This window comes from Vulpes vulpes, chromosome 12 (assembly GCF_048418805.1).
Source record: "Vulpes vulpes isolate BD-2025 chromosome 12, VulVul3, whole genome shotgun sequence".
NCBI lineage: Eukaryota > Metazoa > Chordata > Mammalia > Carnivora > Canidae > Vulpes > Vulpes vulpes.
In genome coordinates this window covers 69,689,460-69,706,222 of record NC_132791.1, presented here as the reverse complement: position 1 = coordinate 69,706,222, position 16,763 = coordinate 69,689,460, and the positions used below count along the sequence as shown (strand labels likewise).

At 37.3% G+C, this 16,763-nt stretch overlaps 1 protein-coding gene across 2 annotated transcripts in view; it reads left to right on the top strand.

Moving 5' to 3' along the window:
• The window catches only part of KCNN2 (potassium calcium-activated channel subfamily N member 2), a 442,631-nt gene that overhangs the window by 154,741 nt on the left and 271,127 nt on the right, over positions 1–16,763 (top strand). For both annotated transcript variants that reach the window (XM_072728789.1, XM_072728791.1), the window contains one exon: positions 16,120–16,205. The gene's annotated coding sequence lies outside the window, so the exon portion shown is untranslated. The remainder of the gene's footprint in view (positions 1–16,119; positions 16,206–16,763) is intronic.

The window sequence follows — 16,763 nt, the reverse complement described above, 5'->3', positions numbered from 1 at the left end:
ATTGTGGATTCTAATGACACTAAAGTATTTACCAGTAATATGATTTCTTTATATGCTGCACAGTCATTTTTATGTTATATTAACTTTATTTTGTGTTTTTGGGATCATTCCCACACTGTTTGGTATGCAGTGGGTTGTGGCCTAATTACCTTATTATGCAGTATTAAATAACCTATAAAAAAAAGGAAAAGAAGCATGAATGAAAAGGAATGTGCCTTGGTCACTGTGGTTAGTAAAGGAGAGCAATACAATAGAATCATCACAAATGAAAATGGAATATTAAGCAAAACAAACTACCAGAATAAAGACCTTTCAGAAGATTTCTTGTTTTGGAAAGAAGCCCCCCAAAATGGACCTATGGGAACTTATTTCAATCCCAATGAATTGAAGAGTTAAATATAATTCACTTAAGGATAGTTTCTATTTTACAGACAATACTTCTTTCTCAGTATTTTACGCCTAATTTAAAATATCCACATTCTCACTGCTCTCAACGGTATATTAAAAACTGTAAGTGATAATACTTACAGGGTTTTAAAAAATTAGCTAAGTCATTCCTTTTCAAAGGCATCTGCCTCCTACAGATAATTGGATAGGATACAGAGAGAGAAAGTGTTATTTTTCAAAAGCAAGCTTGTTAATGTACTAAATAGTACCAACTAGTGATTGCCTACCGTAACTGTTCCTTATAGTTCAATTAAAGGAAAGACTTGAAGGTCAAAGTTTATAAAAATTCTCATAAATGCTAGTTAGTTGGTTTTTAATCTGGCTTCTCTGATTGTGTTGTTTGTTTGCTTTGTTTTTATTTGTACCAGTAGACAATTCCATCTGAAACAAGAATATTCTTACTCTGTTTGCCTACTTGCCTCACCAAGACACCTGTTTCTGTGTCTTGGACTCTCAGCCCCCAATACATGAACTTTCACATCTGGAGCTCTCAAGACTCCCCCACCCCCCACTTTTAAAAGATTTTATTTATTTATTCATGAGGGACACAGAGAGAGACACATGCACAGAGAGAGACACATGCACAGAGACATATGCAGAGGGAGAAACAGACTCGCTGCGAGGAGCCCGATTCAGGACTCGATTCCAGGACCCTGGGATCATGCCCTGAGCCAAAGACAGACACTCAATCACTGAGCCACCCAGGTGCCCAAAGACATACTCCCTTCTTCCAAGATTAATTCCTAATCTCCAACCTTTCTGTGTTTATTTCCATTTTTAATGTGAAGATACACCAAAATTTGATGTGTCAAATACCAAATTTGCCTGTTTTCTCCATTCATATCTCCAAAGCCCATTATTTCTCTCAGTGACACCATCTTTCTTCCTGCCCCAGGCTTTGGTTCTCCAACTCACCTTTCTTTCTCCTGTCCTCTACTTCCCTTCTACCCACATCTCTTCAGCACCAGATCCAGGTCATTCTTTGAATTTCTCTTCAAGAGCCTGCTTTCTCTCCCCAGCATCACCCTCCTCAGCCTGTCCCAGCCATCATCACAGCTCACCCAGCATTGGGATAGCAGTTCCTTGACTGGGCCCCTTGTGTCCCTCTCCTGACTGCAGTCCATCCTTCATAAGGCCACAGCAGCCCTCCTCAAATACTGATGTCACCAAGATTTTCAGCTGTTTGTTATACCCTCTTTCTTCTCTTTTGCCCACACAGTAGAATGAAAAGATCCCAGCCTCAGACTCAAGGATTGACACAGGTCTGCCCCCAGTCTGTGTTTTTCCTCTCACTTTCTACTCCTTCTCAGTTGGGTCTCTCCACTCCAGCCAAGCCAGTCTTTTGACCCATCAGCAAGACCCTAGTTGCTGTATTGGATTGTGAGCCTTTTCTTCCATATTTCTCACTTACAATTTCTTCTGCTGTGCCCAGCGAGATGCATACATGCCTGTTCACCATACCCCTCTTTATTTTTGTAGGCTATTTCCTGCACTCAAAACGTATTTAGTGGGTATCTGTGGTGGATTCTGTCTTGGAAGCTGGTCTTGGTGGGACCTTAGGAAAGAGTATTTGTACCTAGCTCCCTTGTGACAAGCTCCTGCTTGGCGTATAGCACGACCTGGGTCTCTGAGGAGACCTCTGATAGTAACTGTTCTCTGAACATATAGACAGCCTTGTGTTCACTTTCTCACCACCATAAATAACATGGCTACCGGGTGCCTTGTTTGTCAGAGTGGACTAACCACGCCTTAAATAAGGTTTTACCTTTTGTAAGAGTCAGTCCCCTCATTTGTAAAAGGAGGAATTGACAATAATGAATGGCCAAGGTGAATTCCATGATTCTGGTCATGGTGTATGTGTTGTTTTCAGTGGCCCTGCCTTGTTGGCCAACTTTCTATATCCATATCTATTAAATTGAGTGATCTTTGCAGAATGACTGGTAAATTCTCAGCAAATGCATGTTGCTTCATTTTTAACATCTTCGGCACCTTTGTTAGACATCTTGTCTGGGGCAATCTTGTTCATGTCTGCTCCCTTTGCCTTTCTTAATTTGCTGTTGTAATGTTTTCTTGTGCTTGAAGGAAAGGCAAACAAGAACATTCCTAATACGTTGTCTCTCTCAGAATGACTTTCAGGAATGTTAAGTCTGTTTGTGTTTACCTCTGGAGGGCAGTTTGAGGAAAGAAAACATTAGACAATTTTCTTAAATGGTATCCATCTCTCCAGTGATACCCAGTACTCTAAACTTACCCAGGCTTATCATTTACCTGCTAGAAAGGAGTGGGAATGTCTAATCACAAAGAATCAAAGTAATAGCGAATTTAGTCATTAAACCAAAAGCGCCATCTGAGTCAGAAGTGATTTATATATATGTAAGACCCAGAAGAGGCTGATATATAGGCAGTGTGTGTCAGAACAAGCATCTACAATGGCAATTCATTATGCTGGAGGTTTCACTGGATTCCTGGCCTTTAAATACTGCTTACTGAGTCTGTGCAGATAATATTGCCAACATCACCGTGTGGGCTCAGATATTAAAATAAAAATGAGAATAATTCACATTTTGTTGGTAAAGTAAGACATAGATTCTTCTTGTCATCTGGAACAGAAAGTCCAGCCTAGCTACAAATCAGGTAGGTTGATATAAATTCAAGATTTCTTTCTCTATCTGGTTCTCAATTCTTGTTGTGTAGCTGTCATTTCTTCCCAACCTTTGGGGCAAACCAGTCTACACCCTTGTCCTTTTCTTAAGTTTTCTTCCGTTTCTCACTCTCAGTGAAAGTTTTTACCTTTAACTTCATGGAGAGAATAAAGGTCACTAAGTGATAGTTCCCCTCAATCCTCCCTTTCCATCCATCCCGTGCTGGCATCTTTCATTGCTGTTGAAATACATGAGGATGGTGTTGAAGGGCCAGATCTACTCCATGGCTCTAAACTGTATTGCTCAGTCTGTCTGTCCCTCTAGAACAGTGGATCTCAACCCTTGGCTGCATTTTAGAATGGGCTGGCCTGCTTTTGCCAAACTGATGCTCAGGCCCTACCTCTGGCCAATGAAGCCAGAATCTCCGAGGGTGAAGCTCATGTATCAAAATGTTTTAAAAGCTCCCTAGATATAGCAAGGCTTCCATGAGCAGCCAGGCTTGGAAACCCATTCTTAGGCTAAAAACTCCACAAAGTCAAATATCTTGTGTGTGTTGAAAACTGTTCCTCTCTGCAGAACACAACTATATCAAGTCATGATCATGGTATAATGTTCTTCTTCACATACATGCCCTGATTACCATACCTGACTTGAGTGAATTTTAGTATTCATATAACTAAAGTGAAAAAAAATGATAGTACTACAGTAATATTTAAATCTAAATTTTAAGAAGCCTCTAAATACCAGTGGAACAAAATTATAGTTATTACTGGTGGTGACAAAAGAAACACAAAGAGGTAAATAGTTTATGCCTCAGTTATTATAATTGATATGTTCACTATTTCTCACGTATATGCTTGACCTCAAAAGTTGTAACCATTTCTCACTTAGAAACCTAGCCCACTCAGGGCTTTGTTCACTGAATATGAAGTTCCTTTGCTCTGGAAAAACTGCAATGATTAAGGTGTGATAGTGATTGGTATACTAAAATACGATTTTATTGAGAGTATTTCCCCTGTAGACAGAAAAAAAATCCATGAGCCACATTTCTATCATCTCTTGTGTCTATGCCTGAACCTTGAACAGGGCTTATTACTCCTCCATATTGATAATTGCATTTGTGGTTGGTTTCATAAGGTACACAACATTTTAATTCAATTAAGTGTTGAATTTGTATTAAAATAAGCATTAGTTTGTATTTTTTTTTTGCATTAGTTTGTATTAAATAAAGTATGATACTTCTTATTAAAATATTAAATGTATTTTATTATATTAAATATATCATATAGTTATTAATTATGTATTAAATGTTAAATGAATATATGCCCTATACTTAATGTGATAACCGTATCAAGGACAATGCTGATAAAAGAAAAAATCATTCAAACCATTTATTTTTTCTTATTTATTCATCAGAGACACACAGAAAGAGGCAGAGACTTAGGCAAAGAGAGAAACAGGCTCCCCATGGTGAGCCCAATGTGGGACTCGATCCCAGGATCCTGGGATCATGACCTGAGCCAAAGGCAGATGTTCAACCACCGAGCCACCCAGGTGCCCCGATTCAAACCATTTCTTACAAATTTTTGTCAGCTCTTATTTACATTCGAATGTTAATTTTGCTCATTTTATCCTACATACACAATGGAATATTACCCAGCTATAAAAAGGAATGAAGTGCTGGTACATGCTGTAACATTGCTAAATCTTGAAAACAATGTGCTAAGTAAAAGGAACCAGCCTCAAAAGATCATATAGTGCACAATTCCATTTATATGAAATGCCCATCACAGGTGAATCTATAGGGACAGAAAAGAGTGGTTGCTTAGAGCTGGAAACTTTGACAGGAAATGTGCAATGATGGATAATGGAGACAGGGCTTCTTCCATAGTGATGAAAATGTTCTAAAATTGGGATGATGGTTGAGCAACCTTGTGAATATACTAAAAGACACTGAACTGTAAACTTTGAATGGTTGAATGGTACTGTATGTGAATTATCTCAATAAAGCTGGTATAAAAATTTTACTAATGAAAGAAAATATGAAACACATTTTATCTTCATTTTACCTGAACTTCAAGTATAATGGCTGGATAGAATGTCCATGAATGGGCAGAGACTCAGGTTTATTGTCATCGTGAGCTTTTCCTGCAGAATTTACTAGACAATGGGTTTTAAAAGATGAGAATAACTAGAGATACCAGTGTAAGGACAGGTGATAAGCATGAAATAGACATGTACTTGTAGTACTAAGACTTAATGATTATTATAAGTAAGATGATGACATATGCAAATTGCCAGTAGAGTCTAGTTTATGCCTTTTGCCCTGGCCTGATTAATAGTGGTCCCTTAACTTTCAAAACTTTTCTGACTTAGTAAATTATATGAATGTCCTTGAGTTATGGGAGGCGTAGCATGTGTAAAGGCAATATGATCTAACAATACAGATACATAATACAACTTAATAATGATGGGGGGAGCACTGGATGAGTTTATAAAAATTAGCATGAGCCTAATAATTGCCTTTGATGTGTTCCTGAGGATAAAAGAATTTCCTTTAAATTAGATGCTGGGGAAGAGGGCAGGGAGAGGAGGTTGTTAACTAATTTGAGAGCAGGAATCCAATAGAAAATGTATAAATGTTTAGGTCTTCTAGCTAGAAGGCCATCAGAAGTCCTTTGTCTCCCCTGCCCTGCACCATATATGTCCTCCCACATGGCTGCTGATAAAATTCAGGTCTTTGCTGTTCCAGTGGTTCTTTCCCAATCACTCATACTCATACTTCATGATGTAGGGAGGTACACTGTCACTCAATTTTGTTGTAGACATTTCCCATTAGTTTTGCTTGGTTTATCCCATTTGCTATTTCCTTAGGGCTAATTCAGGGATATTTAAAATCTATACTGCAAACCCTCTATCTTCCTGGATTGTCTCCAGAAACCATGATGTCTCTTCTTTTTTGGTTAATATTTTTTTTCTTGTTCAGCACATCTTACAGGAAATAACCAAGAATGAGATTATGGGGGTTTTTATTTTATTTTATAATTTGCATTGCTTAATTTACTTTATATAGATCTTTCGTTGATAGTTTGGCTAAAGAGAACATTCTGGTTAAAAATCCATTTCCTTCATCTGTTTTGTTTCTTAAATTCCAGATATGAGTGAGATCATATGGTACTCGTCTTTCTGTGACTGATTTATTTCACTTAGCATTGTACTCTCTAGCTCCAACCACATCATTGGAAATGGCAAGATTTCATTCTTTTTTATGGCTGAATAATGTTCCATTGTCTAGATGTACCACATCTTTATCTATTCATCTATTAATGGACCCTTGGGCTGCTTCCAAAATTTGGCTACTATAAGTTATGCTGCAATAAACATAGGTGCATATGTCTTTTCAAATTAGAGTTTTTGCATTCCTTGAGTAAATACCCAGTAGTGGAATTAGTGGATCATATTTTTGAAAATTTCAGGAAACTCCATACTGTTTTCCACAGTGGCTGTGCCAGTTTGCATTCCCACCAACAGTGCACGAGGGTTCCTTTTTCTCCACATCCTCACCAACGTTTATTGATTCTTGTGTTTCTGATTTTAGCCATTCTGACAGGTGAGGTGATACCTCATTGTGGTTTCCATTTGCATTTCCCAATGATGGATGATGTTGAGCCTCTTTTCATGTCTATGTTGACCATCTGTATGCCTTCTTTGAAAAAAATGTCTAGTCATAACTTCTCCCCATTTTTAAATTAGCTTATTTTTTTGGTGTTCAGTTGTAGAAGTTCTTTATATAGTTTGGACATTAACCCCTTATTGGATATATCATTTGCAAATATATTTTCCCATTCACTAAATTTCCTTTTCATTCTGTTGATGGTTTCTTCATTGTGCAAAAAGCCTTTCAGTTTGGTGTAGTCCCAATTATTTATTTTAGCTTTTGTTTCCCTTGCCTAAGGAGATAGATCCCAGAGAATAGTAAAATGACTGATGTCCAAGGGTTAAGTACTGATATATTGTTTTAGGAGGTTTATGGTTTCAGTTCTAAAAGTTAGGTCTTTAATCCATTTTGAGTTTATTTTTGTGCATGATGTGAGAAAGTGGTCCAGGTTCATTCTGTTGCATACAGCTGTCCAATTTTCCCAATACCATTTATTGAGGAGGTGTCTTTCACCCCATTGTGTATTCTTGCCTCCTTTGCTATAGATTAATTGACCATATAAGCATGGATGTGTCTGTTTTCGTGTCAGTATCATACTGTTTGAATTACTGTAGCTTTGTGGTATAGTTTAAAATCTGAAAGCATGATACCTCTGCCTTTGTTCTTCTTTCTCAATATTGCTTTGGTTATTCAGGACTTTTTGTTCTTCCATACAAATTTTAAGATTATTTGTCCTAGTTCTGTAAAAATGCTATTGATATTTTTCTGGGGTGCCTGGTAGCTCAGTTATCTGTTAGGTGTCTAGCTCTTGATTTTAGCTCAGGTCATGGTCTTGGGGTGGTGGGATCAAGCCCTACATCAGGCTTTGTGCTCAGGGGGTCTGCTGGAGATTCTCCTTCCCTTTACATCTCCCTCTAACTCTCTCCCTACTCATGCTCTCTTTCTTTCTCTCTCACGTAAATAAATAAATCTTTTTAAAAAAGGAAAATGCTATTGATATTTTCGATAGGGATTGTATTGACTTTTTAGATTGGGTAGTACAGATATTTCAACAATATTAATTATTTTAATTCATGAGCATGGTATGTATTACATCTAGATGTATGTATTACATCTATTTGTGTTATCTTTCATTTTTTTCATCATTGTGTTAAGTTTTCAGAGCTCAGGTCTTTCATCCCCTCAGTTAAATGTATTCCTAGGTATTACATTGTTTTGATACAATTATAAATGGGATTATTTTCCTAATTTCTCTTTCTGGATAGTTGGTTATCAGTATACAGAAACATGAAAGATTTTTGTATGTTAATTGTGTATTCTGTAACTTTACTGAATTTATTTATTCTAATAGATTTGTAGTGGAATCTTTAGGGTTTCTGTATATAATATCATGTCATCTATAAATGTGGCAGTTTTATTTCTTCCTTACCAGTTTGGATGCTAAATCTTTTTCTTGTCTGATTACTGTGATTAGAACTTCCCATACTATATTGTATAAAATTGGCAATAGTGGGCATTCTTGTCCCGTTCCTGATCTTAGAGGGAAAGGCTTCAGCTTATCGCATTACCTATGATCTGAACTATGGATTCGTCATGTATAGACTTTATTATGTTGAGGTGTGTTGCCTCTACACCCACATTGTTGAGAGTTTTTATCATAAATGGATGTTAAATTCTGTGAAATGCTTTTTCTGCATCTATTAAGATGATAATACAATTTTTACCCTTCATTTTGTTAATGAGGTCTATCATGTTAATTGATTTGAGGATGTTAAATCATCCTTACATCTTTGGAATAAATCCCACTTAATTATGGTGTATGATTCATTGAAATGCAGTATTAAGTTCAGTTTTCTAATATGCTGTTAAAAGTTTTGAATCTGTGTTTATCGAAAATATTGGCCTGTAATTTTTTATTTTTTTGTAGTGTTCATTTTTTGGTTATCAGGGTAATTCTTTCCTCATAGAATAAATTTGGAGGTGTTCCTTCCTCTCCAGTTTTCGGAATAGTTTAAGTATAGGTCTTAACTCTTCTTTATATGTTTGGTAGAATTCACCTGTGAAGCCATCTTGGATTACACCTGTTTGTTGGGAGATTTTTTATTACCAATTCAATTTCATTACTATTAATTGTTTGATTCAGATTCTCTCTTTCTGATTTGGTTTGGAAGATTGCATGTTTCTAGGAATTTATCCATTTCTTCTAAATTGTCCAGTGTGTTATTAGTCTCTTATAAACTTTTGTTATCCTGTGGTATCCGTTGTCTTTCATTTCTGATATGATTTATATGGCTCTTTTTTTTTTTTCTTTATGAGCCTGGTTAAAGGTTTATCAAGTTTGCTTCTTTTCAAAATACCAATACTTGGTTCCATCAATCTTTACTATTCATTTTGGTCCCTATTTATTTCCTCTCTGATCTTTATTTTTATTTTCTTTCTATCAACTTTGGATTCTGTTTCTTTTTTTTCTAGTCCTTATAAAGTAAGAATGTTTATTTGATATTTTTCTTGCTTCTTGAGGTAGGCATGTGTCATTATATATATAATTCACTCTTTTTTTAAATTAAAGATTTTGCTTATTCATTCATGAGACACAGAGAGAGAGAGAGAGAGAGGCAGAGACACGGGCAGAGGGAGAAGCAGGCTCCATGCAGGGAGCCAGAGGGGGTACTCAATCCCGGGTCTCCAGGATCAGGCCCTGGGCTGAAGGTGGCGCTAAACCGCCAAGCCACCCGGGCTACCCATATAATTCACTCTTAAAACTGCTTTTGCTACACCCCAGAGATTTTGAACTGTTGTGTTAACATTTTCATTTGCCTCCATGTATTTTTAAAATTTTCTTCTTTGATTTCTTTGTTGACCTATTGATTTTTGAGTAGTGTTTTGTTTAGCATCCACATGTTTGTGGTTTCCCAGGTTTTTTCCCTTGTTCCCCCACCCCCAAAGATTTTATTTATTTATTCATGAGAGACACACAGAGAGAGGCAGAGATGCAGGCAGGGAGAGAAGCAGGCTCCAGGCTGGGAGCCCGATGCGGTACTCCATCCCAGGACCGTAGGATCATGCCCCCTGCCGAAGGCAAACACTCAATGGCTGAGCCACCCAGGTGTCCCAGGTTTTTCCCTTGTAATTGATTTCTAGTTTCATACTGTTGTGGTTGGAAAAGTTGGCTTGATATAATTTTAATCTCCTTAAGTTTTTCGAGACTTGTCTGGTGGCCTCGCATGTGATCTTTCCTGCCAATGTTCCATGTGCCTTTGAAACTTTGTATTCTGCTGGATGGAATGTTCTGTATCTATCTGTTAAGCCTACCTGATCTAATATGCCATTCAAAGCTACTGTTTCCTTAAGGATTTTCCGTGTGGACGATCTCTCCACTGATGTAAATGTGGTTTTTAAGCCCCCCAGTATTATGGTATCACTGTCAATTTCTTCCTTTATGTCTGCTAATATTTGCTTATATATTTAGGTGCTCCTGTGTTGAGTGCATAGATGTTTACATTTGTTATATCTTCTTGTTGGACTGATCCTTTCATCATTATGAAATGCCCTTCTTTGTCTCTTGTTACAACCTGTTTTAAAATCTATTTTGTGACATAGAAGTATTGCCACCCCAACCATTTTTCATTTCCATTTGCATGGAATATCTTTTTCTCTCCCTCACTTTCAGTTTGTATATGTTTTTTGGTGTGAAGGGTGTCTTATAGGTGGCATATAAATGGTTCTTCTTTTATCTGTTCAGTCACCCTATGTTTTTTTATTAGAGCATTTAGTTTGCATTTTAAAGTAATTATTCATAGGTATATACTTATTGCTATTTTGTTAATTATTTCCTGGTTGTTTTCATATTTCTTCTCTTGGTCTCTTCTCTTGTGATTGATGACTTTTTCTAGTGTTATGTTTGATTTCTTTCTTTTTATTTTCTGTGTATTTTGTGTAGGTTTTTGATTTGTGGTTACCACTGATGTTCCTATATAACACCCTATGTATAAAACAGACTATTTTAAGTCAGTGGTCACTTAAGTATGAGCATTCTAAAAGCACTAAATTTTAACTCCCCCTCTAGGGTTTTATGTTTTTGACATAAAATTTTACATCTTTTTATTTTGTGTATTCCTTAACTACTTATAGATATATAACTGATTGTACTACTCTTGTCTTTTAACTTTATACTAGCTTAATAAGTGGTAGTTGGTGGGGGGTGCTTGCTTGTTCCTCAGGAGGACCTCCATGCCTGTGATACCCCTTCTATTTGTGGGTCACCAGGCTAGAGGTGTGGGTCCCTACCCCTGCTACACTTAAGCTGTGGAAGAGCTGTCATGCTAGTCTTTAGATCATTGTCATGTTTGCTCTGCATTTAGTTGTAGCATTGGTGTGTCCATGGGAGGAGGTGAGTGTAATGCCCAAGAATGCAAATCCGAGAAACCACCAAGGAGCCAACACCGATGTAATCACAGGAGGGTTTATTCACAAGCTCGAGCTTGGTTCCAAGTATACCTGACACAGCGGAGCAGGGACTTGGATCCCGAGACTAAGAAGCACAGCAGTTTTATAGGGGCCAGTGGCCAATGAGATTGTAACACACAGAGAAAGTTGCATGGTCATGTCGGTCCATACGCAGGTGGCCAATTGAATTATAATTTACCCTATAGTGACCGTTTGAACTAGCCTATCATTCTGGTTAGAATTGGTGCACAGGTTTGGCGGGCAAAAGACGGGGTTTACATTTTTTGGCGGTTAGAGGTTCCGCATTCCTTTGTGGGCTGGTTTCCCATAAGGGTGCGCTTAACAGCTAGACTAGGGTGAGGGAGTGTCTTAAGCAATAGGCAGGTCCTGTGGGGAGTTTTACATGAGATGGCAGGTGTAGCACGAAATTGTTTGAAGTGGGCTTGACTTGATTTTTATCTGCACACTCCCCCCCACCCCCCACAATCCACATTTAGCTTTCAGCTTCCTCTAATCATTCATACTTCATGATCTGCTTCCTGGCTTGTAAATATATGGTAACATTTCTTATCTGCTTCATCTCTTCACCAGCATCCGTAGATTTTGCAGAATTTGGCCTTTTTACTCTATTATTGTCTTTTTTAGTTGAACATTGGGAGACCTTACAGGGGGCATGCATTTGGTCTCCTATCTTCCTTGGTAGATCGTGGTACAATTACCCTCTGAGGTAGCTTTCTTTATTCTTATTATCTAGATAAGAAATAAAGGTACAATAAGTTGCTTAAGACAGCATAAGAACTTGTGCCATACAAATTGAGCCTGGGTTTGATGCTCTTGTCCTTTATACAAACTGCTTTACAAGAAATAGTACAAACTGATAACTTCAAACAAGAAGCTGATTGCTTCCCTAGACCCTGTGCTAAGTGCTTCAAATACATTATCTGATTTCATCCTCATAAGAACCCTCATGAGAAAGTTCCTATTTCTCTCCCCATTTTATAGATGAGAAAGTTGAGCCATAGAAAGTTCACACAAAATGTAAGAGAAAGTCCTAAATAGTGTCAGGACTCTAAACCAGGGGCCAGCAAACTTTTCTGGTAAATATATATTTTTACAATTTTATTTGTTTATTCTAGAAAGAGAGAGAGAGAGAGAGAGAGAGAGAGAGGAGCACAAGAGGGCAGAGCATCAGGCGGAGGGAGAGGGAGAAGCAGACTCCCCACTGAACAAGGAGCCCAAAATGCGGCTTTGATCCCAGGACCCTGGGATCATGACCTGAGCTGAAGGCAAGATGCTTAACCAACTGAGCCACCCAGGTGCCCTGGTAGTTAGTAAATATTTTAAGCTTTGTGTGTCTTGACTCTTGTAGTTATTCAGTTTTGCTATTGTAGCATGAAAACAGCCATGGACACTATGTTAAAGAATGAATGTGGTTGTAAGCCATAACCTGGGATCTTTCAATGTTCCAACACCTTAAGAAAAACTTTCTCTGAGGAAAAATTTTAGAAGCAACCTCAATGTCAATCAAAAGGGGCACATCAGTGAAGTCATCAGTGCCTAACTTTTTTGTTACAGCCTCATGGTTTTGGTAACAAAAAACAGATGGTATCATCAGTTCCAAGTGAATAATGAGATGCCATCTCTCATATTATTCATCTGGAACCAAGATCAGAAGAAAGGTTTGCTTATCACCTCCACATAGCCAAGGGCTTAGAAAGGAGTAGAAATGTACTGGTTTGGTGACAGAATGATTTTCCATCGCCAAGAGTGTAACTTGGAGAGACTTAATGAAATATTTCCATTTTTCAAAAGGATTCGGTTCACAGCTTGTCTTTGTATTGTATAGGAAGCCAGCATGATAGCAATCATTTAAGATTTTATTCCTACCATAGTATAGACTTGTCAGCTGTACCAGGATCCAAGGCTCCGGATGGAAACTCTAATCACTTTTTATCCTCTCTGCCATGGTGAATAAGAACAAAATTTCTAAAGGGTGATTTTAAAGTGGAAAATATACTTTATATTCAGCAGGGAGAAAGAAACCGGTAGCCAGATAAAGAGTAGCAAAGGAGAGTTACTTTTTTCATTAGGAAACATAGTCCTTATGCTCAGCAATATAAAACCCTTTCCGCATGATTAGGGACTAAGACTCTGGAGGCAGGAAGAGACCATGATGTCTCCATGATTTGAAAAAGAGTCAGGTATAGTCACTGCAGTTGAATCAATAAATCAGATTAGAACCCAAGACACAAAACTTTAGAGAGTCAGACCTCCGTTTGCATTCAGTACTTGAACCATTTTCTTTGCATGTCAAAAATATCACCATGTCTTTCTGTATCGATTAGTTCCTGGACCCCTGTCTCTGGGAAGAGACAGGATGACAACAATGGATTGTTCTGTCATCACCAACTAAATGTCACCTGTACCCTTTCCCTCGCTGGGAAAATAGCCCTGCAAACAATTTTAGAAGCTCTTTTGCACTTTTATGTTAAGAAGTAGCTATGACTTTGCCCTGGAACATTTCTGTTTGGGCCAAAAGCATTTAGCAATTTTTTGTACCCAGAATAAGACTAAGAAACAACAAAATCTTGGGGGTCCATCACTTAGAATTGGGAGAATTTTTATTAATTAACTTGCTGCCCAAACTATACTCAGAGACAAATGTAGCATTTGATTCATTTTCATTGGGGTATAATTGATATATTATTTTCAGATGTGCAACATAATGAACTTCTGTAGAACTCAGTTATTTTATTGAAAAGAACATTGTTGGTTTGATGAATTTATTTCACCTGGGATGTTCCTATCTGTGATTTTCAAATATTCTTAATTCACTGACTCATTATTTTTCAACTGATAACTTCCTATTTCTCTGTTCCATCTGACATTACTAAGAAAAAATAGTTTGAAATTTCAACAATGTGAGGAAAAATCAAAATCACAAAGTAACTTATTTTCTCAGGTTCCCTCCTCAGACTAAGCCTGTTTGATTCCAACTATATGACATTGTTTAAAAAGGCAAAACTATGGTGATAGTAAAAATGTTAGCAGTTGCTAGGGGCTAACAGGAAGGGAGGGATAAATAGGCAGAGCCAGAGGTGCTTATGTCAGTGAACTACGTGGTACGATTCTATAGTGGTGAATATATGTCATACATTTATCTAAACCCATAGAATGTGCAACATCAAGAGTGAACCCTAATGTAAACTATGGTCTTTGGGTAATAATGATGTGTCAATGCAGATTCACCAAATGTAATAAAAGCGGCTCCATTATGGGGGATGTTAAGAATGGGGCAACCTATGGGTGTGGAAGTGGCAGGTAGTATATGGAAAATCTCCTTTCCACTCAATTTTGCGGTGAACAGAAAGCTCTTGCAAATAAAATCTATTTTTAAATATCAGGGGAAAAAAATCACTGGATGGCATCTGATGATAGATTGTGTCAGGAATCAGGAAACTTTCTGTAAAGGGCCAAATCATAAATATTTTAGGCTTTATAGGCCTAAACATATGGTTTCAATTGTGTAATTCTTTAAAAATGAGAAAATAATCTTTAGTTGTTGGGCCTTATAAAAGCAGGTAGCAGGTCAGATTAAGCCCATGAGTTATAGTTTGCTGATCTCTGGACTGTGTAATTAGAAACATTGATCTCGCAAAAAAAAGTTCTGAATGTTAACCTCGAAAACCAAACCTATATTTTTGCACACCTCCTGGTTTAGCAAATAATGCATCAGAAATGTATATTTGAATATGATTAAAATTCTGTCATTAATTAATGCATGGACTTCCTCTCTCAACACCCCTGACATAGCTATGTTGGACAAAATCTTTTAAAATATATATTTAGAGTATCTCCAGGCTGCATCACTTATGGAAGGGAGCAAAAGAGAAGAAAAATCTTACCCAAGAGGAAAGACACAAAACTTCATAAAAGGTGGCCAGTAAAATTCAGTGAGTGAGTGAATTATCATTCTAAGGCAGTCTTCCCAAACAGATTTTTAAGAGAAGTACTTTTGAAATTCTAAAAAGAGGTAGAAATAAGTAATATTCATAACAGAGGAAAAAGGAACTGTGAAATATAAAGACAGGTTGTGACTCAAGAACAGGGAAAACAAAAAAAGAACCAATCAGGAACCCTGGAATTGAAAATTCTCATTGTTTTTAAATTGGCGGATGAATATAACTCAAGAGATAATGAATACCTTGGAAGACCCAGAACAAAACACTGAGAATTTTTTTTTAAGTGACAGAAAGAGGCACCTGGGTGGCTCAGTCAGTTAAGTGTCAAACTCTAGATTATGGGTCAGATCATGATCTCAGGGTTGTGAGATTGAGTCCTGCATTGGGCATCACACTCAGTGGGGAGTCTGCTTCAGATTCTGTCTCTCCATCTGCCCCTCCCCCATCTTGGGCTTATGTGCTTGCTCTCTGTCTCTCTCAAATAAATAAATAAACTTTTAAAAAATGAGAATAAAGTTAAAGAGCCAGATCAGATCAATCAAGAAGTTTGCTCCAACATGTCTTACATATTCAAAAAATTAGAACCATAACAATGACAAAGTATCTTCCGAATTGAAGAAAGACTTAGGTCCTCTGAGAGACAGTGACCCAAATGGTCACTGAAAAAGAAAACTCTAATCCTTTCTATAGTCTTGTGGCATCACTACCCTATAGGACACTTCTGTGTAACATTGAACTTGGGACTCTCTGGTGGAAGCTATCCTTCAATTTCATGACTTAGCTAAGGGGCCCATGACCTAGTTCTCAGCCCTCACTTCCTCCCTTAGCACTATTACTTTGTACAGGCCAAGAATTACTGTACATGGACTTATAACCTGAGGTTCTATACAACATGAAATTATCTTTCCAGAGTAAAGATGAAATAAAGTTTCAGACAAAGTCTAATAGAATTTATTTCTTACAGATTGTTTCTGAGAGAACTACAAAAGGATGGACCCCAGCAAGAGGAAAAGTGAATCCAAGGAATGGAGTGGGCTATAAGCAATAGCAGTGAGTAGAAACAGTACAATATGTTATTTGGTTCAAATGTAAAACATGGTAATTTATTGAAAAAAAATGTTAAAGTTAGGCCAGCTAAATTTACTTCAATTGGACTCTCCTCTCTGCCTCTGGCTTCAACTATTTTCAACATAGTGACTCTTTTTCAACCATTAGCTGCTCGTTCCTCTTACTAGCTGACCTATGCTAAGAAAAGGGATGTGGAATATTGATAGTTTGAGGAAAAAAGAGCCTACAGAGTAACTTTTCATTTGTCATTGTGACTTCTGGAAAGGTTCATCCAGTGTTTATTAATATGCCTACTAATAGATAGAAGGTGCTCAAAAATATTTCCTGAGTGAATAAATATATTCTTTTTTAAACTTTAAGGATAGTTTCCTATGAGAGACAGCACTTTGTTGGGATTAAGTATCAGAGCCGAGAATTATATCCCTAGTTTGTTTTTTACCAGCACACTGTGATAAAAATGAATCTATAGTTTAAAACATATTACACTGTTGACCTTTTTAAAAACTTATTTCAAGCTTCAGTGAATACTTTTTGGGGAGA